This window comes from Octopus bimaculoides, chromosome 13 (assembly GCF_046866305.1).
Source record: "Octopus bimaculoides isolate indiv1 chromosome 13, ASM4686630v1, whole genome shotgun sequence".
NCBI classification, from domain to species: Eukaryota; Metazoa; Mollusca; class Cephalopoda; order Octopoda; family Octopodidae; genus Octopus; species Octopus bimaculoides.
The window spans coordinates 33,353,958-33,371,652 of NC_142940.1; the positions used below are offsets into that span (position 1 = coordinate 33,353,958).

At 36.6% G+C, this 17,695-nt stretch overlaps 1 protein-coding gene across 2 annotated transcripts in view; it reads right to left on the reverse strand.

Annotated features, from left to right (window-relative positions):
• Positions 1-17,695, reverse strand: part of LOC106877874 (acyltransferase PGAP2) — a 58,473-nt gene that overhangs the window by 38,888 nt on the left and 1,890 nt on the right. The gene's annotated exons all lie outside the window — the stretch shown is intronic.

Sequence of the window (17,695 nt, forward strand, 5' to 3'; positions counted from 1 at the left end):
CACCAACTCCATTTTTCCATCCATGGTCACAATATTTTACAACAGCCAACACAAACAAGAAAACCATTTGCTAACTGCAGTTATGTAGCTGCAACATACAGATGACAGGTACAGGTGCAACAGCTGGCCAGCATCCAAAAAATGTTGACTGTTCTCATAGCTGGCTGCATCAATTATCACAGTTCACCAACTTCTTCAATTTGAATTCCACCTCTGACCACTTGGTACTGTGTGGGGGATGGAACATGCCCACATCATCGGTGGCTGCCAGTTCAATATTTAGCTGATCACTTGAGATCATTACCTATGTGTAATCCATCACCATACATTAGTGGCTTCCATCAGGATAGAAGCACAAACTGGGCGCAGTGTAATGCACCAGTGTATTTATGGAGACTGCAATACACAGCTTCCTTTTACTAAAGGTAATATCATTCCACCAGCACCCATACATACATACATACATACATACACACACTACATACATGCATAGTCATGCAACATATACTTCTGCATACATACATACACTCATGTACACATATGCACTCATGCATACACACAGACTTACATAGACACACATGCTCACATATCCATGAATATACACTAAATAAAAAATTGACTGGCATGTTTATTTATACTCTGATACACATAAACACTTTTGTACACCATGAATATAGTACACACACATGCATATATACACAGACACACACAAACATATATCCACACACACATACACAGGTTTTTAGGCAATAGAGAAGCTAAGCAAGTGCAGACTGCAGTACACTGCGTCAGATATTATTGATGTAGCAATAAATATAACAGTTGAGAACTGAAGACGAGAAATATTATTGGATTCACACATTTCTATTTCTGTTAAAAATTACACTGCAGGAATAACAGCAGCAAAAACAATAACATCAATATACGCACATGTAGGAATGTGCGTGTGTGTGTTGTGTGTGTGTGTGTGTGTGTGTGTGTGTGTGTGTGTGTGTGCGTGCGTGTGTGTGTGTGTGTGTGTGTGTGTGTGTGTGTGTGTGCATGTATGTACATATATATATATGTATGTATGTATACGCACACACATTCATACACACACATACATGAATGCAAATATTTAATCTTCACACTCTAAGTTCAAGGAATTGTATTTACTAATGCAAGTTAAAAAAGTTGGCATTGAGGATTTATTTATTATTATAATTACAAATAAATAATATTAATGATAATAATGGTTTCAAATTTTGCTACAAGGGCAGCAATTTTGGGGAAGGGGTTAAGTCAATTATATTGACCCTAGTGTACAACTGGTACTTATTTTATCGACCCTGAAAGGATGAAAGGCAAAGTTGACCTTGGCAGAATTTGAACTCGGAACATAGCAGCAGATGAAATACTGCTAAGCATTTCACCTGGTGTGCGAACAATTCTGCCAGCTCACTGCCTTAATAATAATGATAATAATAATAATCCTTTTATTATAGGCACAAGGCCTGAAATTTTCGGGGACGGAAACAGTCAACTACATTAATCCCAGTGATTGACTGGTTCTTATTTTATTGACTCGCCAGCATGGAATGCAGACATTAAATAATGATGATGATGATGAAGAGGGCTAAAAGTAAAGTTGACCTCCAACAGAATTTGAACTTAGAATGAAAAGAACTGGAAGGAATGCCACAAAGCACTTTCTCTAGTGCTCTGACAACTCTGCCAAAGAATAATCATCATCATCATCATCATCATTTAACGTCCACTTTCCATGCTAGCATGGGTTGGACAATTTGACTGAGGACTGGTGAACCAGATGGCTACACCAGACTCCAATCTGATCTGGCAGAGTTTCTACAGCTGGATGCCCTTCCTAATGCCAACCACTCCGAGTGTAGTGGATGCTTTTTACGTGCCACCGGCACGAGGGCCAGTCCGGCGGTACTGGCAACGGCTACACTCAAATGGTGTTTTTTTATGTGCCACCTGCACAGGAGTCAGTCCAATGTTTTGTTTACATGCCACCGGCACAAGTGCCAGTAAGGCGGAGCTGGAAACGATCGTGCTCAAATGGTGCTTTTTACATGCCACCAGCACGGAAGCGAGACCGCTGCTCTGGCAGTGATCCCGCTTGGATGGTGCTGTTAGCGTTCCACTGGCATGGGTGCCAGTCATCAAATTTGGTTCAGTTTTGATCTCACTTGCCCCAACAGGTCTTCGCAAGCTGAGTTTAGTGTCCAATGAAGGAAGGTTGGCATGGGTGCCAGTCATCGAATTTGGTTTAATTTCGATTTAATAATAATGTTTAAAGAGTTTGATGTCTTACATTGGCCAGAGAAAAGAGGAGTACAGTCAATTATATTATTAGTTCTCATTATTTTATCAACTCCTGGAGAATGAAAGTAAATGTCAACACACTTTAGTTACTCAACTGATGACGCCTTGGACAGAAATAATTACAGAGGTATCAAATTGTTGGACCAGGGATGAAAATTACTGAGAGAGTCATAGCTCAACTAATTAGGAAGAGAGTTAATCTAGAAGAGATGAAGTTTGGTTTTGTGCCAGAGAGAAGCATTACTGATGCTGTATTCCTTGTAAGGCAACTTCAGAAGTACTTAGCCAAAAATAAACTTTTGCACTTAGCTTTTCTTGACATGGAGAAAGCCTTTGATAGGGTCCCCTGCTCCCATATCTGTTGATCAGTGTGGAAACTAGGGATAGACGAGCAGTTGGTGAGAGTTGTACAAGCCATGTACAAGGATGCTGTCAAGAAGGTGAAAGTTGGCAACATGTGTAGTGATGAATTCAGTGTAGAGGTGGTTTACCAAGGATTGGTTCTCAACACCCTCTTATAGTCCTCCAGGCTATAACAGAGGAATTTAAGATGGGCTGCCCTTGGGAGCTCTCTATGCTGATGACCCTTGCCCTTATAGCTGAGTCACTACCAAATCTAGAGAAGACATTTCAGATCTAGAATCAAAGGGCCTTAGAGTTAATTTAGCAAAGACCCAAATCTTTCTAATTTGGGAAACAGACAAATCACAAATCTCTTCAAGGAGATGGTCCTGCACATTATGTAGAAAGGGTGTAGGTAGAGACTCCATAAGGTGTACCCAGTGCAAGCTATCAACACATAAGAGGTATAGCAGTATAAAAGAAAGGTTAACAGAGAAAGTAGTATTTGTGTGAGGTAGGTGTATAGGTACAATAAACACTAGAAATGTACAAAAAATAGACTTCATCAAATGCCCAGGAGGATACTTCGAAAAAGTAGATAGTTTACATTATGTAGGTGACCAAGTCAGCAGTGGAAGTGGATGCTCTGAGAGCATAACTGCTAGAATAAGTTGGGCAAAGTTCAGAGAGCTTCTACCTTTGTTGGTAACAAAGGGCCTCTCCCTCAGAATGAAAAGCGGATTGTATGATGTGTCTGTGCAAACTGCCATGCTACATAGCAGTGAAACATAGGCGGTGACTGCATAGTACATGCAAAGGCTTGAAAGAAATGAAGTTAGTATGCCCCACTGGATATGCAATGTCAGTATGCACATACGACAGAGTGTAAGCATCTTGAGAGAAAAATTTGGTGAAGAGGCATCAGATGTTGTATGCAAGAGAAAAGACTGTGTTGGTTTGGTCATGTGATGTGTATGGACAAAGACAGCTGTGTAAAGAAGTGCCAGTCTCTAACTGTGGAAGGAACCTGTGGAAGAGGTAGACATGGGATAGGGTGGTGAAGTATGATCTTCAGATGTTGAGTCTCACGGAGGTGATGACAAGTGTACTGAAACCTTTGGTGATTTGCTGTGCTTGAGAAGACATGTCAAGCTAAGTGAAATCATAGTCATATCCAGTGCTGGTGGCATATAATAAGAAAAGACACCTGTGCCAGTGACATATAAAAGGCACCAGTGACGGTGACACATAAAAGGCAGCCATGCCTGTAAAAGCATCCAGTACACTCTGTGGAGTGGCATCCAGCTATAGAAACCAGCCACACAAACATATATATGCACACATCTTTGTACAGGTGTACAGTAAGTAAAAGCGTATTGTATTCCAGTCCTCAGTTTTGAACATTTTAGATGAGGATTTTTTTCACTTGCCAAAAGACAAGGCCATCCATTTTAAGAGCGAGATACAGTCAACAGAACAGACTGTTACAGTATATTATTCCTGCTTCTATTTATTTTACCAATAAAGACACGTTAAAAATTCCCGTGGTGGTATGAACTCAGAACACTAAGGTACTAAACAAGATGGTATAAAGTATGCAATTCCTGCCTTCCATGAAGACCAGTGGCTCTCAACCGGGATTCATATGGCCCCTGAGGGTCTATATAAGGTCAACACAACAAAATAGTAAATTAAGAATCCACAATAGTATTTTAAGGGACCCTGAGAAAATTTTGCTTTAGATGTGTGTATTGGTTTGTATTGCAAGAAACAGCTAGGTTTCTTTCTCTAACATTTTACACAGTTTAACCTACACAAATTCATGTGTGAAAAACAAAATATGAATTTTGAAAGAAGTTTCTATGAAACTAGTTTTTAGACCTCAAATGTTTATGGGGCTCCACCAGAATAAAATAGTAATCAAAGGGTTTCATAGATAAAAAACAGTTGAGAACTCTTGATGTAGACCATAAAACAGAAAGGGGGTATAATCAGTTAAGCTAACTATGGACTTAGTTCATTGAATACAGAATAAAAGCTGAATGCAGCAGGATTAGATTTGAAACTGTAACTAGACAAAACTAAGAGTGTATGGTGTTAATGCTTTTTGCACCAGTGTGTCTGTCACTTTACCACTGTCTTTCACTCAATTTTTAACATTGAGACAAACTTGGAGGGAGAGTTTATTAGATTTAATTGGCCCCAGGAAGAGGATGAATGACAAAAAATATCTTGGCAGGAGCTGTGTCCAGGATGTCAAGAAATGTAACTGCTCTACCAATTCTGTTAGTCTTATCCTTACATGTAATACAATAATGAATTGGCATAATTATAAGAAACTGTACAAGAAACAGGGATTGTAAATGGAAGTAGTGTGAATGTGAAGGAAAAATTCCAACTTTAGGAAATATATCTACAACTCTGATTAATGAGGATACAATTTAACCCTTTAGTTTAAATTACCCTGTAAATGTGAAGCTTATTTATTGTTTTGAATTAGGTATTGTCTCAGTTTTGAGATTTCGATGATGTGATTGTCTATTTTTAGGAAGACATTGCAAGGTAGGTAGGTGCAAGAGGCTAGACCTGGCTAGTATGAATTTAAAACAAGAGGCATATTTGGATCGGATATGGCTGGACTGAATGCTAAATGGTTAAATGACTAACAGGAACATCAGCCAAAGTAGATAAAAATGTAATGGTTGTTGTAGCTGTTTAACTTCTAGTCAGCCTTGATTAAATAAAATTATGATAAAAGGCATTCTATCCATGACCATCCTATCTCATTTTAGGCATAATGCATCATGGACTACATTATTGAATGTATCATTCCTTTGACAGAGTGTAATTTGAAGGAAATGTAGCTGTTATTTCTCTAAGACTGAATGACTACATAGAGGCACTCTTATTGACTAAAAAATGCTGTGGTTGCTCTACTTCATGTGGACCCAATTAAAAAAAAAATACAAGAAAAAATGTAGCCTGTCCCAAGAGAAACACTAATGGTGCAGCTGAATAGCATCATTTGGTCTTTCACCAACACTAATATCCAGAATCAATGGTAATGGAATATATTTGTCCATCCATACATAAATATACATATATACACATACATATTTTATAGCATTATACATAGAAATCTACAGTAGATATTAACAGCACAGTGAGAGGTGTTCTGTGAAAAAACAGCTTAGACATGTCTACTTTGGGAATAATTGAATAATTATCATCAGTGATAATAAATTGATGAAGAGAGAAAAATCATTACAAGATACGATGGAGTAGTTAAATGGAGGGAGGGAGGGGGAGGGGAGTGTGGAAGGAAGGAAGGACTTTTTAAGAAGTGAAAAAGAATCAGTGAAATGGATGGAATGATTCCAGTTGTTCAACATCTACAACGAAAGAGAATTATTTTTTATCACTTTGTTGGTTGGAATAGCAGGAAATCAACCAACTTATCATTAGACTTAGACAAGTCAGTGCTTCAGACTGAGCTTGGGGATGATGAAGATGGTGGTGAGAGAGAAAGAATGGAGATGGAGGAAGGTAGAGAGAGAGAGGGAGAGAAAGAGAGAGAAAGAGAGAGGAGGAGGGAGAGGTGGAGAGACAACAAAAAAGGTAGAGGTAGAAATAGATAAGGAAAGACAGTGTGAGAGATAGGCAGGGGTAGAGAGGGAGAGAAAGCAGTGGCCTTCCAAATCCAACAAATAACCAATCAGACCTGAAGGAAATAATCAAAGAGTTAAGTATTATTTTTTAACTATGAAGAGAGAGAGGTGCTAGAATTCAAAATGAAATTAAGGGGAATATTTGCAGTTTTGGAGGAAGTGGTGAAGGTAAGATCTCAGGATGTTGACCTCACAGATGTGATGACACAGAATGAAGAAAACAGGCAACAAGCTGCACTGCAGACCTATCTAAACCATGCCAGTATAGATAAATAGGTAATAATGGTGGTGGTGGTGGTGGTGATGGAGAAGAAGGAGGAAGAAGAGAATTTTTTTTTAATGATTTGCAGTTGATCTTTGGGTAATCCCTGATACTTCATCCTCATGTTGTCTATTTCTTTTTGGTCCACAAGATATACACTCCCAATGGGTCACTCCCACAAGGGCAGCTCAACCACCAGAAAAGTGGGGCCAGAGTTTGAGAGTAAACAGGGGTATGAGCCCTCTTGACATTGCACCTTGAAGGGAGATCAACTGTAACAAAAACATCATGATGATAATATTGAGCTCAATGATGAAAAATTAGTTCCATCCCTGCAATCTATTACTTATATACTATCTCTATTCAGATTATAACATATACTGTCTCAATTCAGGTTTCATACTCTCTATCCTCTTCCAATATATTTATTACAAAAACAATTAATATAACAGGGGAAAAAAGTACCATCCAAACAACTGTCAGTTTTTAAAAAAACAATAAATGCAAAATTTGTTTTCTTAATTTTTCTTTGTGCTTTATTTTGTACGTATAAGACAACAGAGTTAGTTGGTTCAATTCCCTGCACGTTACCAGAACTTTTTTAATTTCATCAAACCCAGAAAGGATTGGAAGTAAAAACATTGATCTCAATGATACTTAATATCAGAACTACATGACACTACTTTTGATAATCACAAGAATCAGATACCAACATGGATTTACTCAAGAATAAGACACCAAAGCTCTCTGCCATCAACACAAACAGTAGTGAAATATTTTGGCAACAGAAAACCATATGGAAATTTTGCCAAATATTGACTGACTGTTCCAATAATTCCAAGTGGAATCATTTGAAGAAAACATACCATCTTAGGTATCTTTTCAACATTGAATTCTTTCATGGCTCCATGCCATACATGAGATATAGGTGATTGTACTGACCTCAGTACGTGACTGATAATTATTTTATTAACACCAGATGATTAAGAAGTAAAATCAGTTTGAGCAGAGTTTAAACTTGTTTTGCATTTCTTATGGATGTATTTTATCATGTTACTAGCCCTTGAGAGGTAGTCCCATTAGAAGAGAACTAAAGAGTTCCTCTACTCTTACAGAGTTCCTGTTTGCAATTACTGTCCTCTTAGACAAGTACTCACTAATGCAGCTTGTGGATATAATGTTTCACTCCTTCATTCTATTTTTGGATATGGTTTCTACAGCTGACTGCCCTTTCTATCACTAACCACAACAGAGTCCCTTCTGCATATCAATTTGTATTCAGAATTATTGACTCCGAATATGATACACTGTGATGTGGCTCACTCGTGTTTTATCAATATAAGGAGAGATTAGGACCATAGCTGCAGAATGGTAATCGGATGCAACTTGGCATAAAGGCAGGTCACCATTATTTAGGCTGAAGTGGGGAGGAAGATATTTTTGCTGGCTGAAGTGAGGCTGTATCCATGGCACTACTTAGAGGGTCATATCAAGAAGTTCTTGCAAAGTTGCAAAGTACTTGTTACATTTGGTGGTCATTTATGCCACTCTGTAACACACTGTAAGCAGAGAAAGAGACAGAGAGGGACAAAAGAGAGAAAAATAATAAACTATTAAGAAATTTAAATTATATATGTTGCTGTCATCATTATAATTTAACATCCTTTTTTCATTGCTTGCATTGGTTAAATAACATTTGTTGATATAGATTTTCTATGGCCAGATGCTGTTCCTGTTGCCAACCCTCAACTGTTTCCAGCAAATAACTCTTCTCCAGTGATTTTCTGAGGAAGGAGTCTTAACCCCAAAATACTGGAATACCATATAATAACATTAATCTGTTCTATTTTACAAATTGTATTGTTTTTGCTGTAAAAATATTTAAAATGTTTTATTTATATATATATAAAGGGAGTTGCTAACAATTACTTCAAAATCAGTCAACTATTTCCTAGTCAAAATAAAATACAATCCTCTATTTAAAGATAAAGAGTAATTTGTTAATTAATGTTTGATTGTTTTAATATATAACTATTCATAAAAACAAACAACTAGAAATATATATGTACACACACACACATAATCTCAGGTGTTTGACTCTCATGAAGGAGATGACAAAGGACTGGTTCATCTGGTGATCTGAGATAAAAATGAGGTTCTGGAAGCAGAATGTCCATATACACAGTTGGATCCCTCTAATCTTCCCTCTACTTCTTCATTCCCTATTGCTGATCTCTCTATTACTTGCCAACTGCAGTATTCAAATGAGACGAAACTACATATTTTGTCATACTTTCTGTGATATCAGTCATCTTTCTCACTATCTGGAACCACTTCTCTTGATTTTCACCCTTCATTTTCACATTGACCTCCTTTATTCACATTTTACACTGATCACCTCCACCCCACTCTCCATGCTACCAAATTATCTCTCCTTCTCCCTCTCCACTGAATCATTTTCCTCTTGATTTGTCCATATCACCATAGATCTCTCGTTCTCTCCCCATGCACTACATCTTTCTCTTCACTTATCCTCTTTCAACTTCTCACATTCTTGCAACCTACCTATCCATACACCACCTCTTTCTCTCTATCCTGCTGCTCTTCACCCTCCTGTGCTGCCAATCTAAACCACCTGCAGTTTCTTTATGCCTGGAAAAGATACTACAGATCTCCACTTCCATGTGAGACAACATTTGAAATACTTCGGAGTAAGCTACAATACTTAGCATTTGCTGACTTAAATCTTTTGACTAGGTATCAGCCTATAATCTACTGGTTGGTTGATAAATAAACTAACTGTAGATGAATAGCTTGTGAGAGCTATCGAATCCATGTACAGTTAAATCATATGCATCATTGATTACCCTCCTCAATCTCTAATTATCTAATTATCCCCTAACTTCTATCCAATTCATATTTTATCACTGACATCCACCCCCACCACCAACCTTTATTATATCTACATCTTCATTCCATTTCTAACCATACCTCACTCTCTCCATACACTCTTTCTACTTCTATCCTTCCTTTTGTTATTCTGCACCAGAGTCCACCCTGTCATCCCATTATTTCTCTTTACAGTTCCACATCAATTATTCCCACACACTCTTCTATAATGTGAGGAGCCATATACCTCTTGAACAGTAAAAAATCTGTTCCAGGCCCATTCTTCATACTCTAACCAGGGTCCATATGGCCATTGGCAGTGCATATAAGATTTTGTTAAAATTCATCTGCAATAAATTGGTTATACTTCTACAATATACAAAATATTTTTACGACTTTTTAAAATACAATTCCTAATGATATTTAATAAAATTATATAATAATTTTTTAAACATTGAATGACTATGGAGGGGTACATCCTAGTAAAAGGAGGAACCAGTGTGGTCCTTAGATAAAAGATGGTTGAGAAACACTGCTCTAACTTTTCATCACCGAGCATAAAGTTGCTTCCCTCTCTACTTAGATGATGAGGATCTTAGCCTTGTGAGCTATATGACACTTCATTAGTGATGTGCTACAAAACAAGCACCCAGTTATACTCCTAAAATAGTTGGCATTAGGAAAGCCATCCAGCCAAAAAAAAAAAAACATGCCAAAGCAGATATTGGAGCTCAGCATAGTCCTCTGACACATCTAAGCCATGCCCACATGGAAGACAAACAATTAATTGATGGAGATAATGGTGATGATAAAATACATAAACTGATAGTTACATTAAAGCAAAGACTGAAATTTTTTTTTTTTTTTTTTTACTTACTTCAGTCATTAGACTGCAGCCATGCTGGGGCACCACAAATCAACCCCAATACTTATTTTCTTTTTAAGCCTGGTACTTATTTTTTCAGTCTCTTTAGCCAAACCGCTAAGTTACAGGGAAGTAAACGCACCAACACTGATTGTCAAGGAATGGTTGGGGGTAAACATGCACATACACACACACAATGGGCTTCTTTCAGTTTCTGTATACCAAATCTACTCACAAGGCTTTGGTTGACCAGAGGCTTAAGTAGAAAACACTTGTCCAAGGTGCCATGCTGTGGGACTGAACCAGAGCCATGTGGTTGGGAAACAAACTTACCAAACAGTAATGTTACATGTGTTTCATCACAATATAGGAACTATGATATGAATATAAAAATTGTCATTAATCATATTATTATTATTATTATATTATAAATATAATATACTCATAATAGTTATATACATGTAAAAAACATGTACAGGGTCTCCTAAACTGTAACTCCTCAGACAAAGATTCAATAATATCATTACTGAATCTGAGGAGTCAGTTAAAGGTCCTATACATGTTCATTACATATATATAACTATTGTGAATGTATTATATATTTATATCTTTATTATAATAATAAAGTTCATGACTTTCAACTAGTATGTTTGACTCATCTAAAGTAAAACATCTATATGCATGCATTTTATTACTGGAATGTGCAGATGTCCATCATGAGGATACAGCTTGGATTATAACCCCTTCTATCAGATAGGGAGGATGGAAAGAGAAAGAGTATTGCAAGTTTGTGTATGTGTGTGTGTGTGTGTGTGTGTGTGTATATATATATATATCATCATCATCATCATTTAGCATCTGTTTTCCATGCTAATATGGGTTAGCCGGTTTGACTAGAACTGGTAAACCAGAGAGCTGCACCAGGCTCCAGTCTGTTTTGGTTTGATTTCTATGGCGGGATGTCCTTCGTAATGCGAACTACTCCACAGAGTGTACCAGATGCCATTTACGTGTCACTGGCACAGGCCATGACTACAATTTCACTAAGCTTGACATGTCTTCTCAAGCACAGCAAATATGTGTGTGAACATGTCCAACTGATTAAGAAAGTCACTTCATAATGACGAGGCCAACACACAGCACCCAGAACAAGTTCCTTGTGGCTTATACAGTCAACACTGTTACACATACTGCTATGTCAGACTGTTACAGGTGTCTATGAGATACTCAGTCACTTAGATAATAATTCAATGAGTCAGCAGTGCAGTTAATTAAAGAACTGCAACAATCATGGTCATTAAACCAGATTCCTACCTTTTATTCTTGTCATATCCATAAATTCCAATGCTTTGTGTACAGAGAGTAGCATCAATGTCATTTACTAGCATCACAAGGTCATGTCATGTTGCTATGTAAACAAACAGGTAAGAGGAAACACTAACAGCATCAGTTTGTGATTCATTCACTTCTTTTACCCTCTACTCATGTATAGCCAGGTAGGTGAGTGAATGATCAATAATGCAACGATTATATCAACTAGTGTTAATATGGTATTTGAGTTTTGTGATGCTAATAGCTAAGTAGTTAATGTATTTTACTAAATAGAATAAAACTTGTTCACAAATGGGGGACACACACGTATACACATACGTGTGTGTGTGTGTGTGTGTGTGTGCGCGCGCGCGTGTGTGTACACACACACTTCATTTTTGTTATACATCCACTTTCTAAGCTGCCATGAGTTAGAAAGGTCATTATCATCCAAGTCAGTTCATATTTCAAGCTACTGCACTTCCCACTTACCACTTGTACCTTTTATTCTGGTGTAGTTTCTCTGGCTTGACAGCCTCCTTAATACCAACCATTTTACAGAATGTACCGAGTGCAGTTTATCGTGCCCCCACCTAACACTTAAAAGACAGGACTAAAGAGTCCTCTCAACCCTACATTTTCCCCACTTGTTCACTATTAAGAGTGCAATATGCATTTTATCATGGCACCACCATCAGAGTTGTTGCCTGTACCCAAAAAAACAAAAGTGGGTCATCATCCCAGTATGTTTCTCAATTCAAGGTAACATGACCAATAGAGTGTGCAGGATAGAGGATGACTATAGAAGATGAATGAAGGTTGGATGGTGGAGGAAGTCAGTGATTGGTAGAAGAATGTGGAAAGAAGAGAAAGAAATAAGAGAAAGAGCAACAGTGCCAGAAGTGATAGAAAGGAGACATTAATGGCAGTGTGATGAAAGAGACTATGCAAGGAGCGATAAAAGAGAGATAGTAGTAGTAGTAATAGGGTGTAACAGGGAGAGAAAACAATTGGTAGATATAGAAATGGTTGGTGGTAAGAGAGTGTAATAAATGAGAATTTGTGTCCTGGAGAAGAATGAGTGATGGCTCGGAAGTGTAGAAGGATGATGCTCGCAAGTAAGAGAGAGAGAGACGAAATGATGAAAAGTGAGACAGCATTGTAAGAGATTGATGGATAATAAAATGGTGACTGAGAGGAATGGACATGAAGGAGAGCCACATGTTTACTAGTAAGAGAGAGGAAAGAAAAGGAAAGAATGAAAAAAGAGAAAGTAAAAGAACAAGAGTGAGGTGCCAGGTACCATCAGATCTGATGGAATCCTTCATTACCCAGGCATTGTGATAGGAAAGGGGGGGCATTGAGGTGGCTACATGTTTGCTGGTGAGAGAGAGGTAGAGTGCAATGGAGATGATTAGGTGGACAGGGGGTAAGAGTTAGAAACAAAAATAATATTAACTTGTGAGACAGAGAAATAAATATATCTGGGGGGGGGAGAAGGAAGAGAAGGACAGATCCACTAGCTGTACATAGGATGTCAGAAAATCCATTGCAATTATTCATTACTAAATGATTTGGAAAGAGTGAGAGAGAAAAATTAGTGGTAAGAGGAGAAATTAAATATGGTTGGACATCACTTCACAGGTGGCATACAGCAGTGAATAGAAGGGATGACAGAGAGATGAAGGGTATCAATGAGGTAAGAGGGTCAGTAAACGGTGATTCCAGGTACAAAAGGGAGAAACTCCCAAATAAATGTATTATAAATTCCAACCTCTGCCATTGCAACACCCCTCATTTTAATGTACATTTAACCAAGCTTTCAGAGATTGTCAACTCTCCAGCACTAGATATCACCAGCCAATATGGCTTTGTGTTATCTCTGGTGAGATACGTCTTAAGATCAATCTTTATCACTTTACTCCATGTCTTCCTCAGACTAGCTTTCATTACTTTGAGTGCTCAGCAATTCCATATGTAGCCTATCATCGTTCTTCACATGCATTACAAGCCCATAGCAGCACTATCTCCTCTTCTGCACATAAAATCTGATGCCTCTTATGTTCAGTTTTTCTCTTAGCTCATTTGAACTCTACTGTTCATGCAGGCTAACACTGTACATCCAGTGAAACATGCTCACTCCTCTCCTTTCTAGTCTTTACAAGTCCTCTGTATTCAAGGTGCACATCTACCTTCTCTGACCATTTGTCTGTGATCCCATTGCATCTTTTGTATGTCCAGTTTGCACTGGTTACAACATATGGAATTTCTCGTTGCACTGTTTCTGCACATTGCTCAGGATCTCAGTCATTGTTAAGTTTACTTTGAGGCTTCTCAGTTTCAGGTTTTGTTTCCATGTCTGGAATTTCTTCTCTAAATCACCTGCAAATTTGGCTATATGAAGTAGATCATCAGTATACAAGAGTTACCATGGAAAGCCAGTTTCAAAGTCATTTTATTATGGCCAGTAGCTCATAAAAAAAAAAAATAATAAGAGCTGAGGGCTGGGCTCTGACAGATCCCCTACCTGCACACTAAATTCATCACTGAATTTATTGCTGACTGCACCTCTGTACATGACTTTTATAGCTCTCACAAACCATTTGTCTACATTTACTTTCTTTATTAACCAGCAGATTATAGACTGATACCTAGTCAAAGGCTTTCTTTAAGTCTGCAAATGCTAGGTATAGTGGCCTCCTCCTAAGCATTTTAAATGTTGTCTCATGTGAAAGTGGACATCAGTGATACCTCTTCCAGGCACAAATAAACTGCATCTCACCTAGGCTTTCTCCAAATCAATTGCCTGATCCAACAATTTTATGCCTCTGTACTGTCTATATTTATTCTTCAAGTATTTAACCCATGCCCTACATCACCAGATATTTCAAACATTGTAGCAGCAGTCCCTGATGGACGAGCAGCTTTCTCTATCTTCATGATTGCTCAATCTACATTACAACTGTCAACTTGGATGGATAGCTCCTCTGTTGGGTCTACATTATATCTTTAGTGAGTTAACTTGGGATTCTTTAACAACAATCAACCTTCATATAATTAAGGTATCTTCGACCTGATGAGTAACTAGTTGGGTACAATTATTACATCAGAGGATCTGCTAGATAGGAAACATAGGTAGCCTGGATTTTACCTGCTCCACTCCCTCAATTTGGATATATATATATATATATATATATATATATATAAAGTAAAGGAGGGTTCAAAATCTGACAGTGAACAGCAGTTTCAACTCAGAGGGAAAATCCTAAGAGTAGAATTCTTTCTTAGAGCTAAAAGTATTTTGTACATCCAATCACACACACATTATACTAGACGAGAAGAATCTAGTTTATATCTACAATTGTAGTACAGAAAAAAAAACCCAACAATTTAAGTTAGCTTTATTCATATATATTTCAGCCTAACACATTTCTGATAGAGCAGACGTTCAAGCAATGTCATTCTCAATTTCGTTAATATATAGGACTATATTATCCAATGTGTTTTTGGTCCTTTGAAGACTGTAGGACGTGTTTTAGAGAGAAATTTGGTCGCTATTTCTAGTAGGTTGAGGGACTGCAAAAAGGTTTTTCATTAGTTGCTTATCAAAAAAAAGCTATTCTTACAACTTCTATTATTGGGGGTTTTAAAGATGACTTTTGAAATATCCTGATTATGTTTGTGTGAGTGAGCTGTATTTGTGTGGATGCGTTCAAGCGTAATACACAAGTGTATGTTCATATAATAAGCAAGCATGTATGCGTCTGTGCATAACATTTGTGTGTGTGAGAGAGAGTTCTAGCTATTATTTATAATTAGAACTAAAACTTTAATTGGGTTGATTACTCGTTTAGCACGGAATTAGTAACTCATGCATGTCTAATAAGCATGTGTGTGAATGTATAAATATATATATATATGTATATAACTGGTCGTGAGTGTATATGTGTAAATGCATGTATGAAAGGTGTTGTAAATCGTTTTAATTTTCCTCAAACAGCTGATAATGATACTTAGATATGTTATGTAATATTAAACTTATATACTGAGTGATACAGAGGTCCCTTTCAGTCAAACAGCTGATATAACCACTTCGTTTGACGACCGGCGTTATAGGTTTAAACACCAGTTAGTATTTTTGTTGCTTTTTAAAATTTAACTGTTGAAAGACAGAAAAAAACTCTTTACAAAAGTAATAAGAATGAATGACCATTGCTTTTGCGTTGTTATTACAGAAAAATTATCATCATTATTGCTCATATGCGCTTAGTTTTTCGTAGACTTTAATTTTATCACTCTTTAAATTCAACACTAAATGAACACAGGTAATATATACTTTTCTACTCTAGACACAAGGCCCGAAATTTTGTGGGGAGGGGCCAGCTGATTAGATCGACCCAGTACGCAACTGGTACTTAAATTATCGACCCCGAAATGATGAAAGGTAAAGTCGACCTCAGTAGAATTTGACAGACGAAATACCGCTAAGCATTTCGCCTGGCGTGTTAACGTTTCTGCCAGCTAGCCGCCTTAATACAGGTAATATACAGTAATATTTAACTGCTTAAACCGGGTCGCCGGTCGCCAAACGAAACGATATGAGCAGCAGCAGTCTGTAAAAGTGAAAGTGGTCCCTTATATTCAAGGATCACCACTAATCAATGAAAAATAACTCTGAAACATAAACTTTATATATATATATGTATATATATATACATATATATATATGTATATATATATATATATACGAAGAGAGAGAGAGAGAAAGAGAGGTATGCCTACGCAAGTACTACCACTCCCACTACTACGAATTTGTTTCCTCATAACGTTTAGAAAATGGATTTTTCATAATGAAATTTTCTACAAATACCTTTCAGATGGTGCAGATTACGATTGTATCGGAATCTGTTGTAAAAAAAAAAAAAATTGATGGTGGGGAAGAAGAGCTTAGGATAATTTATACAAATCGACTTCGTTAAAAGTTGACTTTAAAAAACTGATATCTTTTAAAATGAAATTATACATATAAGCAATCTTTCGGTGTTAGTAAACGACGTCATTCACCCACACAACGTTCCTTCATGACAGATTAAGAGGCTAGGCTTGGGTAAGAGGATGAATGAAGTCGTCTACTAAAACCGAAAGACTGCCTATATATATATATGCGTGTATGTATAGAGAGAGAGAGAGAGAGAGATGAAAGACATACCAGCCGTGACCTCCCGCCTTTTTCCTGTGTGCACGGAACCAAGAAACACATTATCAAGTATGTCTCCTTTTTTTTATTTTTTTTTTTTATTTTTGAAGCGGTAGAGTGTTATTAGGAAACTTGGCTGCTATATTTAGCGCTCGACTGATCATGTAGAGGGCCATCTCATTGCTTTCTTATAGCAGTGTGTGTGCGTGTGTTTAAGGAAAAATATGAGAAAGATACACAAGGCATTACATACATTGAACGAAATACAATATTCTAAGGTTTACAGACGGAGGCAGAAATATATGGATTTAGTGGTTAAAATTAATAGAATGAAAATGACAGGTAAACGTAAAAAGATATGCAGGTAGATAGACTATTGGGAAGAGCGTTACATAAATACCGACACATGTGTGTATGTATATATGTGTGTATATATTTGTATATATATGTATATACACACACATATGTATATGTATATATATATATACATATATATACAAATATATACATATATATATACACAAATATATACAAATATATACATATATATATATATATATACAAATATATATACAAATATATATATACATATATATACAAATATATATATACATATATATATATACATATATATATACATATATATATATACATATATATATACAAATATATATATACAAATATATATACAAATATATATATACAAATATATATATACATATATATATATACATATATACATATATATATATACATATATATATATACATATATATACATATATATATATATACATATATATATATATACATATATATATATATACATATATA